Below are 22,000 nucleotides of genomic sequence, written 5' to 3' on the forward strand. Positions count from 1 at the left end.
GGGATATGGGGTAATGAAGGGTTAATGCCACCTTGCTATTGTAAGGTGACATTAAGCCAGATTAATAATGGAGAGGCGTCAATTATGACACCTATCCATTATTAATCCAATTGTTTGAAAGGGTTAAAAAAACACACACACACATGATTTAAAAGTATTTTAATGCAATAAACACACAGGTTGTTTTAATAATTTATTGATCTCTCAATCCATTTTCAGACCCTCGCTTGGCAAAATAATAAACACACAATATACATACCTTCTGATGTCAGATCACGTCCCACGAGGTAATCCATCTGGAGGGGTTAACTAATATTACAGGCACGAGCTGCGATAATCCACTTTCGTGCCTGTAATCCCCGGGTGCTGAAAGGAAAGCTGGATCTGTACTTACATTGAGTCGCGGTGATGCGCCCCTGCTGGATGTTCTCATGAACTGCAGCCTGGGAACTTTTTCCCATGCTCCAGGTCATATGAGGACATCCACCAGGGGGCGCATCACCGCGACTGAAGGAAATGTAGGTCAATGACCTATAGTTACCTTCAGTCGCGGTGATGCGCCCCCTGGTGGATGTCCTCATATGACCTGGAGCGTGGGAAAAAGTTCCCAGGCTGCAGTTCATGAGAACATCCAGCAGGGGCGCATCACCGCGACTGAATGTAAGTATAGATCACTGCTTTCCTTTCAGCACCCGGGGATTACAGGCACAAGCAAGTGGTTTATCGCAGCTCGTGCCTGTAATATTAGTTAACCCCTCCAGATGGATTACCTCGTGGGACGTGATCTGACATCAGAAGGTATGTATATTGTGTGTTTATTGTTTTGCCAAGCGAGGGTCTGAAAATGGATTGAGAGATCAATAAATTATTAAAACAACCGCTGTGTTTATTGCATTAAAATACTTTTAAATCATGTGTGTGTGTGTTTTTTAACCCTTTCATACAATTGGATTAATAATGGATAGGTGTCATAATTGACGCCTCTCCATTATTAATCTGGCTTAATGTCACCTTACAATAGCAAGGTGGCATTAACCCTTCATTACCCCATATCCCACCGCTACACGGGAGTGGGAAGAGAGTGGCCAAGTGCCAGAATAGGCGCATCTTCCAGATGTGCCTTTTCTGGGGTGGCTGGGGGCAGATGTTTTTAGCCACGGGGGGGCCAATAACCATGGACCCTCTCCTGGCTATTAATATCTGCCCTCAGTCACTGGCTTTACCATTCTGGCGGAGAAAATTGCGCGGGAGCCCATGCCAATTTTTTCCGCCATTTAACCCTTTATTTTAGCAGCTACAGCGGCCAAATTTTGCACATACACACTACTAACATTAGTAGTGTGGAATATGCAAAAAAAAGGGGGATATGAGATGGTTTACTGTATGAAAACCATGTCTCATATCCTGTCGGGTTTAGGCAGGAGAAATGCAAAGCCGGCAATTGAATTACCGGCTTTTCACAGATATCGCGCTGAATGAAATATAAATACAGAATATATATATATGTGTCTCAATGACATATCTCTATATATATATACTGTATATATGTTTTCCCGAACATTTGAGCACATAAATCCATTAGATGTCGGTTTTGCAAGCTTGCGAGCAAATCTCGGCATACGGATGCCATACGGATGCCATACGGATGTCACACGGATCATTTGATGCGAGGAAATCGCATCCTCGCACTGCACACGGATCACTGTTTTTGAAACATTTGTGCGATTCTCGGCCGTGAAAAACGGACCGTTTTTTTATACGTTAAGTGTGTCCCCGGCCTTACTTGATCTCTACATTGGATCTTCCAACCTTCAGAGCACCTGGATTTTTTACTTTTGAGCCCTCAGAAGAGTTGTGATTTCTCACAACCCAGTCAGGTAAGCAATGGCTGCCTACTTTGAGGCGAGCACTGCCTGCCTACTTTGAGGTGAGCACTGCCTGCCTACTTTGAGGCAGGCACTGTCTGCCTACTGTGAGCTAAGCACTGCCTGCCTACTTTGAGGTGAGCACTGTCTTTCTACTTTGAGGTGAGCACTGCCTGCCTACTTTGAGGTGAGCACTGCCTGCCTACTTTGAAGTGAGCAATGTCTTTCTACTTTGAGGTCAGCACTGCCTTCCTACTTTGAGGTGAGCACTGCCTTCCTACTTTGAGGTGAGCACTGCCTTCCTACTTTGAGGTGAGCACTGCCTTCCTACTTTGAGGTGAGCACTGCCTTCCTACTTTAAGGTGAGCACTGCCTTCCTACTTTGAGGTGAGCACTGCCTTCCTACTTTGAGGTGAGCACTGCCTTCCTACTTTGAGGTGAGCACTGCCTTCCTACTTTGAGGTGAGCACTGCCTTTCTACTTTGAGGTAAGCACTGCCTTCCTACTTTGAGGTGAGCACTGCCTGCCTACTTTGAGGTGAGCACTGCCTTCCTACTTTGAGGTGAACACTGCCTGCCTATTTTGAGGTGAGCACTGCCTGCCTACTTTGAGGTGAACACTGCCTGCCTATTTTGAGGTGTGCACTGCCTTCCTACTTTGAGGTGAGCATTGCCTTCCTACTCTGAGGTGAGCACTGCCTTTCTACTTTGAGGTGAGCACTGCCTGCCTACTTTGAGGTGAGCACTGCCTTCCTACTCTGAGGTGAGCACTGCCTTCCTACTTTGAGGTGAGCACTGCCTTTCTACTTTGAGGTGAGCACTGCCTTCCTACTTTGAGGTGAGCACTGCCTTCCTACTTTGAGGTGAGCACTGCCTTTCTACTTTGAGGTAAGCACTGCCTTCCTACTTTGAGGTGAGCACTGCCTGCCTACTTTGAGGTGAGCACTGCCTTCCTACTTTGAGGTGAACACTGCCTGCCTATTTTGAGGTGAGCACTGCCTGCCTACTTTGAGGTGAGCACTGCCTGCCTACTTTGAGGTGAGCACTGCCTTCCTACTTTGAGGTGAACACTGCCTGCCTATTTTGAGGTGAGCACTGCCTGCCTACTTTGAGGTGAGCACTGCCTTTCGACTTTGAGGTGAGTACTGCCTGCCTATTTTGAGGTGAGCACTGCCTGCCTACTTTGAGGTGAACACTGCCTGCCTATTTTGAGGTGAGCACTGCCTTCCTACTTTGAGGTGAGCATTGCCTTCCTACTCTGAGGTGAGCACTGCCTTTCTACTTTGAGGTGAGCACTGCCTGCCTATTTTGAGGTGAGCACTGCCTGCCTACTTTGAGGTGAACACTGCCTGCCTATTTTTAGGTGAGCACTGCCTTCCTACTTTGAGGTGAGCACTGCATGCCTACTTTGAGATGAGCACTGCCTGCCTACTCTGAGGTGAGCACTGCCTTCCTACTTTGAGGTGAGCACTGCTTTCCTACTTTGAGGTGAGCACTGCCTTCCTACTTTGAGGTGAGCATTGCCTTCCTACTCTGAGGTGAGCACTGCCTTCCTACTTTGAGGTGAGCACTGCATGCCTACTTTGAGGTGAGCACTGCCTTCCTACTTTGAGGTGAGCACTGCCGCACACTTTAACCCTATTTAACCCCATTGTACTTGTTTGTCCCTGTCCCCCCAGCTTTCTCTCAAAAAAATCAAACTTAAAATTATTAAAAATGTCGTTTTAGGTTAGAGGTTTAAAGGGCAAAGTTAAAGGGCATGTGTCAACAGAAAATGAATAATATGACATTGTTTAAATTTTAATGAATATCATGTTCTGCTGACACATGCCCTCTAACTATGTTGTACACTATTGTGAAAGAAGGAACACACATGGGGCCAGGAAATTAGAATTCATTTACATTTTTGTGATGGATCATCTGATTCTTGGTGAATAATCTCCTGACTCCCCCTCCTCTTACAGGTATATTCAGTTTATAGGGATATTTATTGGATTAGGACCAAATTATACACACACATACTAATTCACATTTTATCGCAGGCTGTTCGTTGTTTTTTTTTATAGAAAAAATAATCAGAAAACACACCGACACATTGTAGTCTATGCTTCCACAAATAGAAATATATGATAAAATAAATTAGAGACTAATCCCATTTTAGGTCCATTTTGCAGAACAAACTCACCCATTATAATGAATGGGTCAGATTTTTATTAAACAGCATCTCTGTGCTGTCCGCTTGAAACACAGATATGTGAATAAGGACTAAGTAGATTAAATTATGGAATATCAACCATCCTACTAATTGTACTGAGGTTGGACACAAGAAGACATAATAAAGAGTGCGGCACATACCGTATGTGGCAGTTTCCTTTCCTTTAGTAGCATCGGTCGCGCTCACATACAGTAGCACACTGCCAGGCCATTAGATGCAAAAAATGGTTATACGTATACCGGAATGGCAAAAAATATACTTCTGGTTACTTTCTATTTCTTGGGTGTCAGATGTGATAACAGAATTAAACCCTAACTAAAATATAATTTAGTTATTAAGTTAATATTAAAACAAATCATAAGGCATCCAGCGTATATAAACACATGACAATAAACCAACATGGGGATTGTACTCCAAATAAATGCTTGGTCAAGGACCCAATTACTCACTAGACCTATTCCCAATAAAATATTAGGACAACTGGGATAAAGGAAAGGATAAAGGGTTAACAGTAAAGCAATGATACCCCAATGAGACCTACCGTAGTTAAGTCCCTAACACTGTTCCCTACTTTACCATGGAGATTGGCATCCTAGGATGCAATATGGTGCCCCACTTAATAACCGCTGACCCTTAGTGAAGTCCCTATGCAAATCCCTGTCCTTCAAAAATCAAGCAAACAAAAATGCTTAATTGCACATGGCTAATAATATAGTGCTGACAGTATTTGTGCTTCAAGAGTCCCCTTGTGTAGGATCTTCCCAATTAACCAAAGTGGAAGACAAGTATAAAGATTGTTTCTCATCTTGGAGGACCTAACATAAATGTCTCCTCGTTTTACATACTCTACCCATTATTTAAGGAAGATTTGTGTAGTGCTTACTTTATCCTTTAGGGGTGCTGTAGGAAAATTCAACACCTTCCACTGAGCTTCTCCACAAATCACAGCTTATAGGTGATGGTACGATTAAGTTGGACATTATGTGATTACGAAATTGTTCGGGGACCTTTATAACCAAAAGGCAAAGCCCAAAGCATACTAACCTTTAAAGTTAAACAGTTTTATGAACCTGTGAAGCATCAGTTTAACAGGGGAACAGTTAAAGAGAAAGTATATGGTTTGACATGGCAGATTCTTGTGATCAGTATTGTTCACCATGGAATATCTGCTTTACTTTTTACAGGAACCAGTTGCTAGGTTTACACATTTCATTGGCATTGCTCATTCAACCAAGTAGGGACAATCAATCAGAAAGTCATGGCAACTCCATTGTTAGTGCTGAACTTTTCCAGCGCTGCGTTTGCCTTCTAATAGAAAATTACCGGTGCTTTCATTATGATAACCATTTTATATACATTTTTTTAATTTGCCTTTTTTTGTGGTGTTTTTAATTGCAAAATGCTAGATTAAAATCCATAGTAAGCATTCACTTACATAATAGGGAGTTCTGCTCTAAAGATTTTGCCAAAATATAGCCATTATGTGAATAGATTTGTTTTTTAGGCAGAAATTAATTTGCCAAAAAAGGCACTTAGATATTACATTTCTATTGTTCTCCATACCTACAAAGTGTATGTGTTAGTAGAGAGGATCTGGCGTCATGGTCTCCATTTAGAAGAACTGTTACGAACGTTTAGGCAATTCAGAAAACGTTTTAAAATAATTAAGTAAGGGTTACTTATCACTTAAATCCTCTCCTGCTACGGCACCACCATTCCAGTGGTCCTCACTGGTACAAGAAGTGGTCAATCACTGGTCTGAGTTGTCACGTTCCGTACAGGTGACTGGATATCTCCAGTCCATTTGTGACCAATGGAGCTTCAGCTCTGGAGCTGCAGGGAATTTACGGTGTAAGTAATTTTTTTTCTTATTTTAGAATATTTCTTGAAGTTTTTCCAATTTTCTAAATTTCCTGATAAGTCCTGTCAACTTTTTGCCAAGTTCAACCTTTGTTCTTAACTTATGCCATGGTTATGTGTTCATGCCATGTCTCTTGGGGGTTCCTAAACAGTCCTATCGTGCTGTGCTTTTGATACTTACATTTATGATCATAACCTTGGGGTTACTTTGATATAAATATATCAAGTTAAGACTGGTTAGAGATGTTGAGAACAAGAGCTCTAGAAGACAATTATTTAACCACCGAAAAACCAAGTTTAGTATCCTGGATTTCTAGAAGTCATACAATTGAGGCAGCACACCTTTATAGAACTAACACCCACCTTACAAGAACTCATCACCACGATTCTACCATCCAGGTGAGGTTGAGATTGAAAAGAGTATAAGTGTAAAATATCCAATTATCACTTCTCATGCTTCAAGAAAGAGAACCTTGGCAAATTTGAAAATAGGAAATATTAGGTTTTGTTATTTGTGAGCCCACCACTTAATACTGTGTGCCCTACGTGGGATCAAATAAATAAAAATGTGTGACCCTCTACAACAGAGATCAGAAGAAAACTTATCCACGGCTTTTTACATGTGAGATGTAGCAGGATCCTCTGTACAATGCAACGTGAAAATATAAGGCTGATACCAACTGTGAAGGAACCCAACGGGGAGAGATAAATAAGACACGAGAGAGGGGAGCACCACATGGACCATACAGACTTTCCTGAGAGATTAGCAGGAGATCTGGGAAATATTGATTGAAGTACTGAAACATTCTGTTATTTTTATGGCAAGAAGTTCAATAGTGCTACAAAGTAATACAAAATGTTGAGTGAGAATGAGAACAACTGATGATAATTACAGTGAAGACTGCGGGAAACTAAAATATGGGATAGAATGTCTGAGTGTTTTTTACCTTTGGTCAAGTATCCAACTTTTCTTATTTTCCTACATGATGACCTATACAGAGAAGTCACTGGCTAAAATGATATGACCTGTACAATAATAAGTAAGTCTTGGAAACACTATGAATAGGCAGAAAACTATTCCTTCTAATCCCCCATAAACATGGAGGCTCATCTTAGCCAACAGAGGAGTAGGCCGCCTTCAGATACCAGCTTATCTCCTGTGGAACCAAAGGATCAGGTATGTTGAAATTCACTCCTATCTTACAACATCTGTTGTAAACATGGGGAAGGTACACAGATTTAATCATCGGTCGCCCCAGCTGAAATTTGGATGACATACAACTAATTTGGTGGCAATCAAGAATAGAGGAATGACCGAAAATACGTTCTTCTACTTATTTTGTACTACTTCAAGTCTGGTTTGGTACTTTAATAATCCCTTCTGTAAAAAGCTTGAAATCTTGTAATAAGTCCTTGTGAATGTGCACATTTCTGTCTGCTGATCCCTGGCTTTGTGTTCTTTGTGTATGTATAAACATTTCCTTGTCAGTATTACACTCCTGTTGGCCGAGATTTGTAGAGAGTTATTGGCACTCATCGAAGTCTGTGTAATGTATTAGTTATTCTCGAAATGTGTGTATATGGCGGAAGCAGGGGTGACACTGTCCATGTGAACCTTGACAGCTGTGGGGAGGTGTAGAAGAACGCATCTCCAGGAAGCGATCTTTCCTATTGCACTAATGCCATGCACCATTATCTAATTGTGTCTTCATTGCTTGTAATGAGCCCTGATCCAATTTCTCACCTGTGATGGATCTTTGGCTGGAAAGTTCCAGTGGATGAACAATACGTTTTCTTTTTTTCAGATCTACTAAATCTAAAATAAAATCTCCTTTGTGGAGCTTAAAGCAATTTATCAAATATAAGTTATGTATCAAGAAGAAGAATTTTCTTTAGTAAGCAGCATTACATTGTTTGTCGCTTCATTGTTGCTTTCAGCTGTTTCTGTTATTCTTTGTTGCTTTTAACTCTGTCATGTGTTGTCATTCTCCATGATGCATTATACAGTATTACGATAACTACACGTTTTATACTAATCTTTAATATAATGACTCTTGATGCCCTTTTTGTTTATTTTCACCACGAACCATATAACAAGTCAGAAAAAGTCTGTTAAGATTCCTATGTCTATCTGTAACCCCCCTATAATATAATTCCGAAGGGATTGCGGTTAGTATGTGACTTTCATTAAAAAAATGACCTATTCTTTAAATCAGGTTTTTGTGTGAAACGTTTTTTTTTTTTTTTTCATATTACAATCTGTATTTTAAAAAAAAAACAATAGAAATCTTTCAGTTTTCACATTGACCTCTGGGGCTTTTTAAGTCTGTAAATTCCTGTTGTTTCATAAACTGCACATGTACATTTGCCACAGCGAATAGACTCTGACGTTATGTATTAAGGCATCTAATGAGCGTGTGTAAAGGTCATTATGAAGAAAGAGATAGCGGGGGGCTGTGAAATCACTTGTTTTGATTGGTGGATCCTTTTTTTAGCTGTGTATAAAGGTATTACGTCTCATTGTACTACTGCTTTTAATAATATGGAGTCTTGCTAAAAATGTTTCCTAAAACTACAGGAAGTACGAGTCTGAAAAAGCCCCGATGGTCAGTCTGAAAATTGCACGATTGCAAATTTAGGGTTTTTTTTCTTAAAGATCATGATATCAGAAAAAAAAATTGACAAAAATGTGTAAAAAATTAATTTATCCCAAAAACCTAATTTAAATAATATGCATTTTATGATGATACCTTCCCTTTGAGTTTATTCCAACTCCTGGTTATCATCTTACTATTGTTGTGGCATCCTTTTGTCTCTGTTTAGGTCTTTTGCCTTTGGTCTTCACACTTCTCTGATGGTATTCATCCATCGTTTTAAAGATTATTTTTTGTCACCACTGGCTTACTCTATCTAAAAAATAATAAAGCTCACTAGACCTCTGCAGCTACTCATTTGGTCTTTTAAGCTCTTCTTTTTTTTAATGGACGTTTTAACAGTTTTCAGTAAAAAAAAAACAATTTGGAGAATGAGAGTAGTCAATGTAGAATACATTAAAAGATGTTGCGGGAGGTGTAAGGAAGATATCATGTCCAATGAATAAGGCCATTCTTTCTCCTTTTATGCAAGAGAGCTCAGGAAAAGGATTTTTAGAGAGAAGACAAGGATCCCTGGATGAAATGTTTGAGGAAATTGATTAAACCAACTCCGGGTTACGTTTTAGGTGGCTGATTAGAGTCTTCTAAGGAGTGAAGAGGCCAGGACAAGCAGGCCCAGCCATCTTTTTATTGTTTGACATACGTTGACTATACCTCTAGGCCTTAGGCGCAGAGCAGAGCCAACTACATGGAGCCAGTTTTGGGGTACAAAGAGTTTCTTGAGCTCCATAATATGAACACTGATGTTAGGGAAGAATAATTCAGTCACATAATGTTTTCTTAAGAATAATGCATATGTCTCAGCATGAAAACAGAGACACGCTAGAAGCCTGGAGGTGCCAAATGATGTCACTGATCAACTGAGAGATTTATGGAGACATAGAGCTTTTGAATGTAATAAGATGTTATATTAATGTATATTTGTAGGACATTTTCATTTCTTGACCCTAAAATTTAGGATAGCTCAAATTTTTCCTGACCTTCCATATCTTCTCACATGTCAAGAATGTTCCTGGTGAGAAAATATAACTCACAGCTAGATTGGATTAGAATTCTTGACCATAGATACATATCTTTGGGTGTAGACGCATATTAGACTAATAATTCAATAGAAGTTTCGAATTCTATGTTTATTTTTTCTTGGTAACCCATACATTTTTAGACTGGATCTTCTATATGGCCTCGTAATAGAAAATAAATCCTGGTTTGGTTGTACAAAATATTATCTTTGCAAATATTGATTTGATTGCCTTGGCTATTATTCTGTAGATGTTTCTTCTTATAGAAATTCTTCCTGAGACCTTCCAGCATTATATTGTAACATATTTTATAATTGAGGTATATACAAAGAAACCTACTTCTTGTTCTTTGAGTTCTGAAGCTAAAAGGAGGGGCTAATATCCTCATTATAAATAGTCCTGGCCTCTTAACCAAACCACGCTCCTAACGAAGCCAAGGCGGTGAAACGCGCGTCGAGGCTCCAGTTGTATCCCTCTTGTGCTCCTGCAATTTTTATACATCATTTCTCACGGTAAATCCATTCATCTACACAACTTGACTTTTATAATGTTTTGATTTCTTACCCTGAGATAGACCTGTCATATGCATAGCAATCATAGTGATTATTATAATGACCATTCATGTCAATTCCCTTTCTTATTGTGTTCTACTATACTGAATCCTCTGTTTGGGCTCTCTTCACTACCACTCTCTTATACCACCCCTAGATGTACACTCACTGGCCACTTTATTAGGTACACCTGTCCAACTTCTTGTTAACACTTAATTTCTAATCAGCCAATCACATGGCGGCAACTCAGTGCATTTAGGCATGTAGACATGGTCAAGACAATCTCCTCCAGTTCAAACCGAGCATCAGTATGGGGAAGAAAGGTGATTTGAGTGCCTTTGAACGTGGCATGGTTGTTGGTGCCAGAAGGGCTGGTCTGAGTATTTCAGAAACTGCTGATCTACTGGGATTTTCACGCACAACCATCTCTAGGGTTTACAGAGAATGGTCCGAAAAAGAAAAAAAATCCAGTGAGCGGCAGTTCTGTGGGCGGAAATGCCTTGTTGATGCCAGAGGTCAGAGGAGAATGGGCAGACTGGTTCGAGCTGATAGAAAGGCAACAGTGACTCAAATCGCCACCCGTTACAACCAAGGTAGGCCTAAGAGCATCTCTGAACGCACAGTGCGTCGAACTTTGAGGCAGATGGGCTACAGCAGCAGAAGACCACACCGGGTACCACTCCTTTCAGCTAAGAACAGGAAACTGAGGCTACAATTTGTACAAGCTCATCGAAATTGGACAGTAGAAGATTGGAAAAACGTTGCTTGGTCTGATGAGTCTCGATTTCTGCTGCGACATTCGGATGGTAGGGTCAGAATTTGGCGTAAACAACATGAAAGCATGGATCCATCCTGCCTTGTATGGAGCATCTTTGGGATGTGCAGCTGACAAATCTGCGGCAACTGTGTGATGCCATCATGTCAATATGGACCAAAATCTCTGAGGAATGCTTCCAGCACCTTGTTGAATCTATGCCACGAAGAATTGAGGCAGTTCTGAAGGCAAAAGGGGGTCCAACCCGTTACTAGCATGGTGTACCTAATAAAGTGGCCGGTGTATATTTACTATGATCCTAGGTTGGCATATATCACCACCATTGCCATTTATACTACCTTGACAGATGCAAAGAGTTTGTATGTTCTCCCCGTGTCTGCGTGGGTTTCCTCCGGGGTCTCCAGTTTCTTCCCACATACCAAAGACATACTGATAGGGAATTTAGATTGTGAGCCCCACCGGGGACAGCGATGATAATGTGTGCAACCTGTAAAGCGCTGCGGAATATGTTATTGCTATATAAAAAATAAAGATAATAATAATAAAGATAATAATAATTGTTCAGCCTCAGAAAAGTAGGGAATGCAAGATGAGTGGGACTTTTTTGTCTTTCTTCTGGTGTGGTTTACAGTTCCAGCTGTTCCCATGTCAATGTTTTAGCTGCTTCTCTCCTTTTATCCCACATTATTCTTATTATGTGATATTTAATGTTCACTGTTTAATTAAATAAAATATATTTTTGCTAACTTACCCCCTTGTGTTTGATTATCTCTATTTCCCATTTATGGCCTGTACACTCCAGATTACTTTATCTACAGTTCCTTTTTGGATCTTATTTAGATAGCGATTTTCCCTTTTGGTTCCAGGAGGAGCTAATATGTTTGTATGTAAAGTGTAAAAACAATTCTGGAGCTTTCTGGAAGAGATGGATATGGTGGTCCATTTTGCATTTGATTTACAAAGTATGTCCATCACCCCTGTGCAGCGGTGGAAGCTTACGTTCAGGAACAACTCTACACTGTTCCATTTTTAAGAATGACGTATGAAATAGCACTGCATTCTCCGTTCAGCACAAGAATGTGCGGCATTGTTATTACAACATAGTGTTATACCACCTTGCTGTCCATAAACTGTTACATTTCTTGGACTCATGCCCATAGAGAGACTACGCAAAGTGCAAGAATCTGAGTGTCTACAAAACTGTTTAATAAGCAGTGAAACAAACGCCGAGTGAAATTGTAAGGTTTGGTCATTCATCTAGATTAAAAATAGAATTGTAATTCTTTTGATCAATGTTTTTTAGAACCAACGAGTTAATAAAAACAATTTATAATGATATGACCAAGGGCTTCCAACTTTGCCATATGCTTTAGACAGCTGACTCGTACACTACATTATGAATATAGAGCCCTATCCACCTTAAAGGGAACCTGTCACCCCCAAAATCAATGGTGAGCTAAGCCCACCGTCATCAGGGGCTTATCTGCAGCATTCTGTAATGCTGTAGATAAGCCCCCGATGTATCCTGAAAGATGAGAAAAAGAGGTTAGATTATACTCACCCAGGGGCGGTCCTGCTGCGGTCCAGTCCAATGGGAGTCTCAGGTCCGGTCCGGAGCCTCCCATCTTCATTCCATGATGTCCTCTTCTGGGCTTCATGCCGCGGCGCAGGCGCCGGGCCTCTTTGACCTGTCCCGGCACATGCGCACTGCAGTACTTTGCTCTGCCCTCAACAGGGCAGACAAAGTACTCCTGCGCCGCTGCTGCGGCGTGAAGACCAGAAGAGGACGTCATGGAATGAAGATGGGAGGCCCCGGACAGGACCTGAGACACCCATCGGACCTGGCCCGCAGCGGGACCGCCCCTGGGTGAGTATAATCTAACCTCTATTTCTCCTCTTTTAGGTAACATCGGGGGCTTATCTACAGCATTACAGAATGCGGTAGATAAGCCCCTGATGCCGGTGAGCTTACCTCACCATCGATTTTGGGGGTGACAGATTCCCTTTAAAGTGAATCTGTCAGGAGGATTTCACACCCCAAACTACTTAAGTCCGGCAATACCTTTACGTGGCCATTCTGTTCCTTTCTTACTGAGGAATCAGCATTTGAATTGATCTGCAAACGAGGCTGAAGAACTATTTGTAGATCTGAACCCTCTGTCACTCCAGCTCCAGCCATTTCTAATTTAATATTTTTTTTCATCCTAAGAAACCTAGCAATGTAGTTGATATATTCTACAAAAATGTTAACCCAGACCCAATTTTATGAAGTGTCCCTATCTGTACATGTATACGATTCATGCCCTTTTTCCGCAGGAAAATAATAAGTAAGATAATCAATTTTGTGAACCAGATTATAGCCTAAGATGTGGAACAAATCTAGGTTTATACCAGTAATTAACACTATGAATTGCTTTTCAAACCTCAAGCACATAGTTGGCTATAAAAGGGATTTTAGTAAAAATATATTTTATTTCAAGGTTTATACAAAAACATGTTCAGGCAGGCCGTGGTTTGGCAAAGCGAAAGGGTTTTAGTCACCATGGTTACCTTTCGATGTCAAATTGTTCTTGTTTTTCTTAATACACATCAAAAGTGAAATGCTTGGTAAACACTGTAACACTTTCATTTGCCCTGAAGGAGCAGGATAAAAATCTGACATGTGACATTAAATGGCAGTAAAATGTGGTTTGTGCTTAGCTCATGTTACACACTGTGCAAATCCAGGCCCCCCGTATATGACTACTGATACATACATGTTAAAAATGTTTTAACGCCTTTAGGAATTATGAAAATAGTTGTATGTTCACTAATATGGTTGGATGGCCATATGGTGACCATGCACTACTGGGGTCCTGGGTTAAAGTCTGACCAAGGACTACCTTTGCATGGAGTTTGTATGCTTTTCCTGTGATGGTGTGGGGATTTCTCTGGGTGCTTATTAACTCACTTTCTGGATACTGGTTAATTGGCTTTCTGTGAAATTGGCCTTATTGTTGTTAAAGATAAGGAAGTTCTATTGAGGACCAGACATGACATGAATGGTTACAATCTGCAGAAAATATTAATAGATTTTTAACTGTTATACTATTTGGGTTAGCAAATAGGGGGCGATATCATGGTGTTGGACATGAACAACAGTAAAGCCACTGACTTCCTTTTTATTTTAACCACTACCTGTAAATAAAGATCCTCACACACATGAGATATAAGTCATCTGGATTTCCAATTTCCATGAGATCAGCCGACCATCTAATGTGAAAGGGAAGCCTATCAACTCTCCTCCAACCAATGATGTTGAAAGAGAAGGATCATAGGATCCCATTGTTACGATTTCAATAGACAATCCTTTTTTCAGTGTGGAAATAAGCTAGTTCCCAAAGAGTCTGCAATGGTTCTTGCATAGAGAACACAGGATTTTCAGACGTCCTGTGTATGGGAAAGGCTGGAGAGATAGCTGTTTGCCGAATGATCATTCATCCTATCCATTGGTGTATCTATAATAAATGCAGGGGTTGCATTCGTACTTGAGCCTAAGGGGGCCCAAAAGGTGGCTTTGGCCCATATCCCAAGCCATTTTTGTACAGATAGATGTCTCGGTTGACTCATATGAGATTGTTTTCCTCCTTTTAGAGCTAATTTGCATACATTTTCAGATGGAGTGTTGGCTGTGAGTATGTCTTTATACATCAGTTTGGTCCTTCAATAAGAAGCTCCATCGCCAGAGGATTTCATGTTTGAAGGTACATTCATTTTTTTAATAGAATTTTGAAGCGTAGCATAAATAGACCAAGCATTTATAGAAAATGAAAGGTAGGAATTAAGATGAGCCTAGAGGCATGGGAATCACAAAGCCAAGATTAAATTTGGACTCCATTCTGGTATTGAATAACTCCACCACACCACTAACCACCAACACTTGGGTGCTTAGTTGACCCTTTATCTATTTCAGAATCCTTGAGTGAATTCTGTTATTTCGGTGCTTGTGATGAATGGACCTGTCATCCTGGACCCCTTTCTCTAGAAGCACTATTATTGTGACATGGTCAGCCTTTATACTAGGTACATTTTTGTCCATGAAAAGTCAAAGTGGTCTATTTGACCTGTCCATTTTCCCTTATATATTTTTTTTCCAATTCTGAGTTAAAGCTTTGAAACTGCTGGTGAGTCACAAGTAGGACACCGCTGTTTTTTTCTGGTAACATGTTACAACTTGCCTACTTTGGACACATCATATCAAGAGAGAAATCACTGGAGGTCATGGTTGGAAGAATAGAAGGAACAAAGTGAAGAGGAAGACCAGCAACCCGATGGCTTGATGCTATTTAGATAACCATGGAGAAGACCTTGGTGGACCTGTCTAGGCTTTCACAAGACAATCTTCCTACAAATTGTTCATCCATTAAGTTGCCATGGCTCAAGATCGAGCTGAAGGTTGTTAAATAATAAGTGATATTAACTCTAACATTATGATTTATTACAATGCCCAAATTATGATATAAAGTATAACATAGTACTCACATTCACACTAATGATCAAGCTTTAATTGAATTTAGTACTTCACATTCATTCAAGTGTCTCTATTCAGCCACGCGAGTTAATAAAAGCCTAAAAGCATATAGAATTGCGAACTGGACTGATATCATAGCAATGAATGTTGCTTTGTGCATGTCTATCGCACAGTCTATTGATCTCTAGTCCGTAGACGTCACCTATCCGTTACCTAAGTATTAGGCCCTCTTCTTTTTAACATATTTATTAATGACCTTGTAGGGGGCATTCAGAGTAGAATTTCAATATTTGCAGATGACACTAAACTCTGCAGGGTAATCAATACAGAGGAGGACAATTTTATATTACAGGATGATTTATGTAAACTAGAAGCTTGGGCTGATAAATGGCAAATGAGCTTTAATGGGGATAAATGTAAGGTCATGCACTTGGGTAGAAGTAATAAGATGTATAACTATGTGCTTAATTCTAAAACTCTGGGCAAAACCGTCAATGAAAAAGACCTGGGTGTATGGGTGGATGACAAACTCATATTCAGTGGCCAGTGTCAGGCAGCTGCTACAAAGGCAAATAAAATAATGGGATGTATTAAAAGAGGCATAGATGCTCATGAGGAGAACATAATTTTACCTCTATACAAGTCACTAGTTCGACCACACTTAGAATACTGTGCACAGTTCTGGTCTCCGGTGTATAAGAAAGACATAGCTGAACTAGAGCGGGTGCAGAGAAGAGCGACCAAGGTTATTAGAGGATTGGGGGGTCTGCAATACCAAGATAGGTTATTACACTTGGGGCTGTTTAGTTTGGAAAAACGAAGGCTAAGGGGTGATCTTATGTTAATGTATAAATATATGAGGGGACAGTACAAAGACCTTTCTGATGATCTTTTTAATCATAGACCTGAGACAGGGACAAGGGGGCATCCTCTACGTCTGGAGAAAAAAAGGTTTAAGCATAATAACAGACGCGGATTCTTTACTGTAAGAGCAGTGAGACTATGGAACTCTCTGCCGTATGATGTTGTAATGAGTGATTCATTAATTAAATTTAAGAGGGGACTGGATACCTTTCTGGAAAAGTATAATGTTACAGGGTATATACACTAGATTCCTTGATAAGGCGTTGATCCAGGGAACTAGTCTGATTGCCGTATGTGGGGTCGGGAAGGAATTTTTTTCCCCATGGTGGAGCTTACTCTTACCACATGGGTTTTTTTTGCCTTCCTCTGGATCAACATGTTAGGGCATGTTAGGTTAGGCTATGGGTTGAACTAGATGGACTTACAGTCTTCCTTCAACCTTAATAACTATGTTACTATGTTACTATCAGCTGTAGAGGTGAGGAAGGTTCAACCATGACTGAGCTTAGAAAATCAAGAGCATGAGTACAAGTAAAAATTAATTACTCAGTTTTCAGACCTGTCAGCAAGAAGTTTTGTTATTATGGCTTGTGTAAAGTGAACAGCATTTGGCCTTTGATGGGTTAAATCGTCCATATGGGTACAGCAGGGAGCTTGGTATGGCATCGCTAATTACTTAGTGCAGATTTGTGAATATGAATGGTTTAATCAGCTCCTGCTCACACAGAGAACCATTCATGTCAAGGGTAAACCGAAATAGCGGAGGTCGAAGGTTTAAAATGTGCCTAGTGGGACTTGGCTTTATTAAACTAGTTCTGTGTGGTAGCTCCGCGAGAGAAAATCCAGCCTTTATTTCTTTCTCACAACTTCTTATAAGATCATTATGAACATTGAAGAAAAATAAACATTATTCATGTTAACAGAAGACGGTTTAATGAACGGCAGAATGTATTCATTTTGTAGGATATAGTAATTTAATTGCTATTTTATCTTCAGGAAAAATTAAAAAATCATTGTAAGTCTTTATTATTTAGTCACATATTAGACATTGATTTTAATAATTACTGGCAGATTTCTTAGAAAATCTATTCAGTACCTTTGAATGGGTTTATCTCTATAATGTACTGCATACACAGGCAGAAGAGGGCCCCTGAGCAAGAACAGTATATGGGCCCTTTGCCGGCCCATAGTTCATCATGACCCATTCCTTTATGTGTCCGTGTTTACAGCTTTGGATTTGGAAGTGACCCCTTTATGTTTTGGCCCCTGTGTGGCTTCTCTGGTTGCCCCAATGGAATATCCATCCTTGTAATTTTGTGAACTTTAGGGTACATTCATATGAACAAATTTTCAGTCCGTATGCTGCCGTGTATAAAATGGACCACACAGTGACGCCCCCAATAGTAATTAATGTGGTAGTTTACATGATCGTTTTTCCATATAGATTGACAGTCTGTGTGGAAAACAATTGCAGCTATAGGTGGCACTAGAGTTCTAGTCCTCTTCCTCTCTGAAAAGACAAGTTGCATATTTCCCAGAGGAGCAGTGCGGCTTAAAAGTCTCCACATCTTGGCATGCTTGACATGTCTCTCTCTGTAAGGAGAAACGTTACCCCTTGGATCCCGATTCTTATCCACTTGTAAGCTCACCCTTAGGGCTTATTCAGACGTCTGAGTTTCACTTGCGAGCTCTGTATGTTTCAAATATACAGCGTGCACTGCACATCTTTTAGTCTATCTGGATGTTCACATATCCGAGTTTTTTGGTCGAGTAGCCCGCAATAGAAAGAAAAAAATGATACATGTCGTTTTTTTTTATCTGAGTCACGGATCAAACTTTCCAATGCCAGTGTATGAGTCCGTGAAAAGCTCTGGCAGCACTCAGAGTTGCATTCTAGTGCTTTCGAATGTTAATATTTGTTTAATAGGAAATTTAGAAACCTTCTCTATTGTCAATAAAACTATTGAAATACTGATGGTTAAAACTGACACATTGACCAAACATTGCGGAAATTCTGATCCAAATCACTAATGAAAATCTGACTGTTTATTACATACAAGTAAAAATATGAGCATCATACAATGATACCTTAAAATGATGTGAGCGTAGTCGTACAGTTAGGAAAACTTGAGCAATAGGACTGTGATCCTTTTTTAGCAATGATCTCGAATCTGTGGCTCTCCAGCTGTTATGCAACTCCCAGGATGTTGGCGTATAAGATGAGTATGTGCTGGAACACAGGTGTACAGTTGTACTGACATATGGTCCCTGTTTCTTGGTAATGTAGAGAGTTTGCTTTCATCCACATAAATTATGCGTCATGTTCATGTAAACAGAAAAGACCAAAGACTGAGCAGTATTTCCTATATATACTTTTTCCAGTTACATCCCTCTAGGTATAAAGTCACAATTTACATTATACCATAGTGTTATCAAAAAAATCCAACAGGAAATAGAAGAATTTTTATGGCATGTATCTTTTCGTACCCTTTCTATTATAGTTATCAATAGATAGGGCATCCAATCTATAAAAAAAAACAAAAACACCGGGGCTCATAGGGTATCACCCTGAGCGTAACAATAAGAAAATAGGAAAGTTTGCTAAGTGCACATCAGGGTATAAACTCTTGGAATTAAATGACTGATGCTGCCATTGGATCCTTTGAGAATATAACGTGTAGAGAAATCCAATGGATGGGAGAGTAATCCACTTCTCCGGAGCTGCTGTTTGGCATTCAATGGGTCTGGTTTGAATCCAGTAGGACAATGCTAGTCATGTGTTGGATGACCGAACGTTCTCAACAAAGATTGTAATTAAGGAGCTGGTTCGACTTTGAAATGTGTTGTACTTATACATGTTATTTCACTAATCATTATCATCTTCGTTGAGAAAATCCAACACATGACCGGCATGGTCTTGCTAGATTGAAAAAAGATTCATTAATTGCCAGACAGCAGGGCCAGAGAAGTGGACCACACTCCATCTATTGGATTTTTCTAATCACCAATGTCTAAGGGTACCGTCACACAGTGCCATTTTCATCGCTACGACGGCACGATTCGTGACGTTGCAGCGTCGTATAAGTATCGCTCCAGCGTCGTATACTGCGGTCACACGTTGCAATACACGGCGCTGGAGCGATAATTTCATGACGTATTTGCGATGTAGAAGCCATTGGTTACTGTGCGCACATCGTATACAACCTGTGTCACACAATGCAATCATGCCGCCACAGCGGGACACTAGACGACGAAAGAAAGTTTCAAACGATCTGCTACGACGTACGATTCTCAGCGGGGATCCGGATCGCAGTAGCGTGTCATACACAGCGATATCGTAAATGCATCGCTGGAACGTCACAAATCGTGCCGTTGTAGCGATCAAAATTGCACTGTGTGACGGTACCCTAAGGTAGATTAATTATCTCCCTGGCACATAAGAGAATAGTTGTGGCTGGGCTATGTCGAGGTGTAATAATATCTAATGTCACTGATATGATATGCAAAAAAAAAACACTTTCAAAAAGACAGTCCAGTCCCCTCATTCAGACCAGATTTTCAATGACGGATTTTATGTCCTGCCTTAAATAATGTATACTGGCCATCTTCTGTGATGGTTCTCTCAATTTTTGGTGGTCATCTCAAAGGTTTCGCTAGACCAAACTATCTAATCAGATAAATCTGTATTTCACTTTTGTAGTATATGCAGATGTTGTAATGAAATGACTGCATATCAAGGCTGTAAACTGTCTTAAGGTACCGTCACACTAAGCGACGCTGCAGCGATACAGACAACGATGCCGATCGCTGCAGCGTCACTGTTTGGTCACTGGAGAGCTGTCACACAGACCGCTCTCCAGCGACCAACGATGCCGAGGTCCCCGGGTAACCAGGGTAAACATCGGGTTGCTAAGCGCAGGGCCGCGCTTAGTAACCCGATGTTTACCCTGGTTACCAGTGTAAAATGTAAAAAAGCAAACAGTACATACTCACCCTCTGATGTCTGTCACACGTCCCTCGCCGTCCGCTTCCTGCACTGACTGAGCGCCGGCCCTAACAGCAGAGCGGTGACGTCACCGCTGTGCTTTCACTTACGGCCGGCGCTCAGTCAGTGCAGGAAGCGGACGGCGAGGGACGTGTGACAGACATCAGAGGGTGAGTATGTACTGTTTGCTTTTTTACATTTTACACTGGTAACCAGGGTAAACATCGGGTTACTAAGCGCGGCCCTGCGCTTAGTAACCCGATATTTACCCTGGTTACCATTGTAAAACATCGCTGGTATCGTTGCTTTTGCTGTCAAACACGACGATACACGCCGATCTGACGACCAAATAAAGTTCTGAACTTTAATCAACGACCAGCGATATCACAGCAGGATCCTGATCGCTGCTGCGTGTCAAACACAACGATATCGCTAGCCAGGACGCTGCAACGTCACAGATCGCTAGCGATATCGTTTAGTGTGACGGTACCTTTACCCTGTTTCTGTCCCTGCAGACAACACATGCGCTATGTGAATACCGTTGTGCGGATTTATATGTAAAAGTAACATGTTTCTAATGTAATGTATTATAGGGATGTACAGTATGCAAGGTGTTAATGCATAGTGTGAATATAGCATTAGAATAAGCTTAGGACAGCATAGGATAATAGTTTTAGCATGTATGATAGGAAATGTTGAGGATAGGATCAGCCCAGTGGGTGGGCACTAGTGATGATAAAAAGCGGACACTTCCTTTTTAGAGAGAGTTCAGTGTGAGTTAGTGAAGTGCCTAGTGAAGGCCAAGTTCAGGTGTGGTGGGTTGCTAGGGGCAGCATGTGTTGCTTGTTCCAGGCAGTGGGTGACATCACTGAGATCCCAAACGGTCGCTCCTGTCACATCTGGAGCCTAAGGTCTGGCATAGGGGTTGCCAGACACAATGTGTCCTCTAAAGCACAGTGGACAATGGACTGGTACCCGCGTAGACGAAAGGTGATGGCCAATCCCGGGATCACTGCCGAGGTGGACGAGAAATCCCTGTGACTGGCAGAATCAGTGGGCTTGGGGGGGTAGTCCAGATCGAGCTAGCGACAGGATTGAAAATGAGTTGTGCTAAGAAAGAGGAAAATGTGAATTCCCATGTCCTATCCCACATGTCACCACCTGATGAACTTGGACTGTTTAGTAAAAGTTTGACTGTTGCAAAGAACTTGGTGTCCCATGCATTGTGTGCAGCAGCTCTTGAGGATGGAAGCCTGGAGGAAGCAGAGGGCCTGTGGCCTTCAAGTGAGTGTGATAAACCCCACACCCTACAGCAAACTGGGACTGGGACACCCCTCGCCTGTAAAGTGCCAGAACAAAGATACATTACACAAACACAGGACAACTCTGGAAAATGAAAAAACGTGGGGTATATTTTTAATATTATTATTATTTATTATTATAGCACCATTTATTCCATGGCGCTTTACATGTGAGGAGGGTTATACATAATAAAAACAGGTACAATAATCTTGAACAATACAAGTCACAACTGGTACAGGAGGAGAGAGGACCCTGCCCGCGAAGGCTCACAATCTACAAGGGATGGGTGAGGATACAGTAGGTGAGGATAGAGCTGGTCGTGCAGTGGTTTGGTCGATCGGTGGTTATTGCAGGTTGTAGGCTTGCCGGAAGAAGTAGGTCTTCAGGTTCTTTTTGAAGGT

The 22,000-nt window shown here is 41.0% G+C and overlaps 1 protein-coding gene across 1 annotated transcript in view; it reads left to right on the forward strand.

Annotated features, from left to right (window-relative positions):
- WNK4 (WNK lysine deficient protein kinase 4) overlaps positions 1-22,000 on the forward strand; it is a 177,570-nt gene that overhangs the window by 19,495 nt on the left and 136,075 nt on the right. The gene's annotated exons all lie outside the window — the stretch shown is intronic.

This window comes from Ranitomeya variabilis, chromosome 4, assembly GCF_051348905.1.
Source record: "Ranitomeya variabilis isolate aRanVar5 chromosome 4, aRanVar5.hap1, whole genome shotgun sequence".
Lineage (NCBI taxonomy): Eukaryota > Metazoa > Chordata > Amphibia > Anura > Dendrobatidae > Ranitomeya > Ranitomeya variabilis.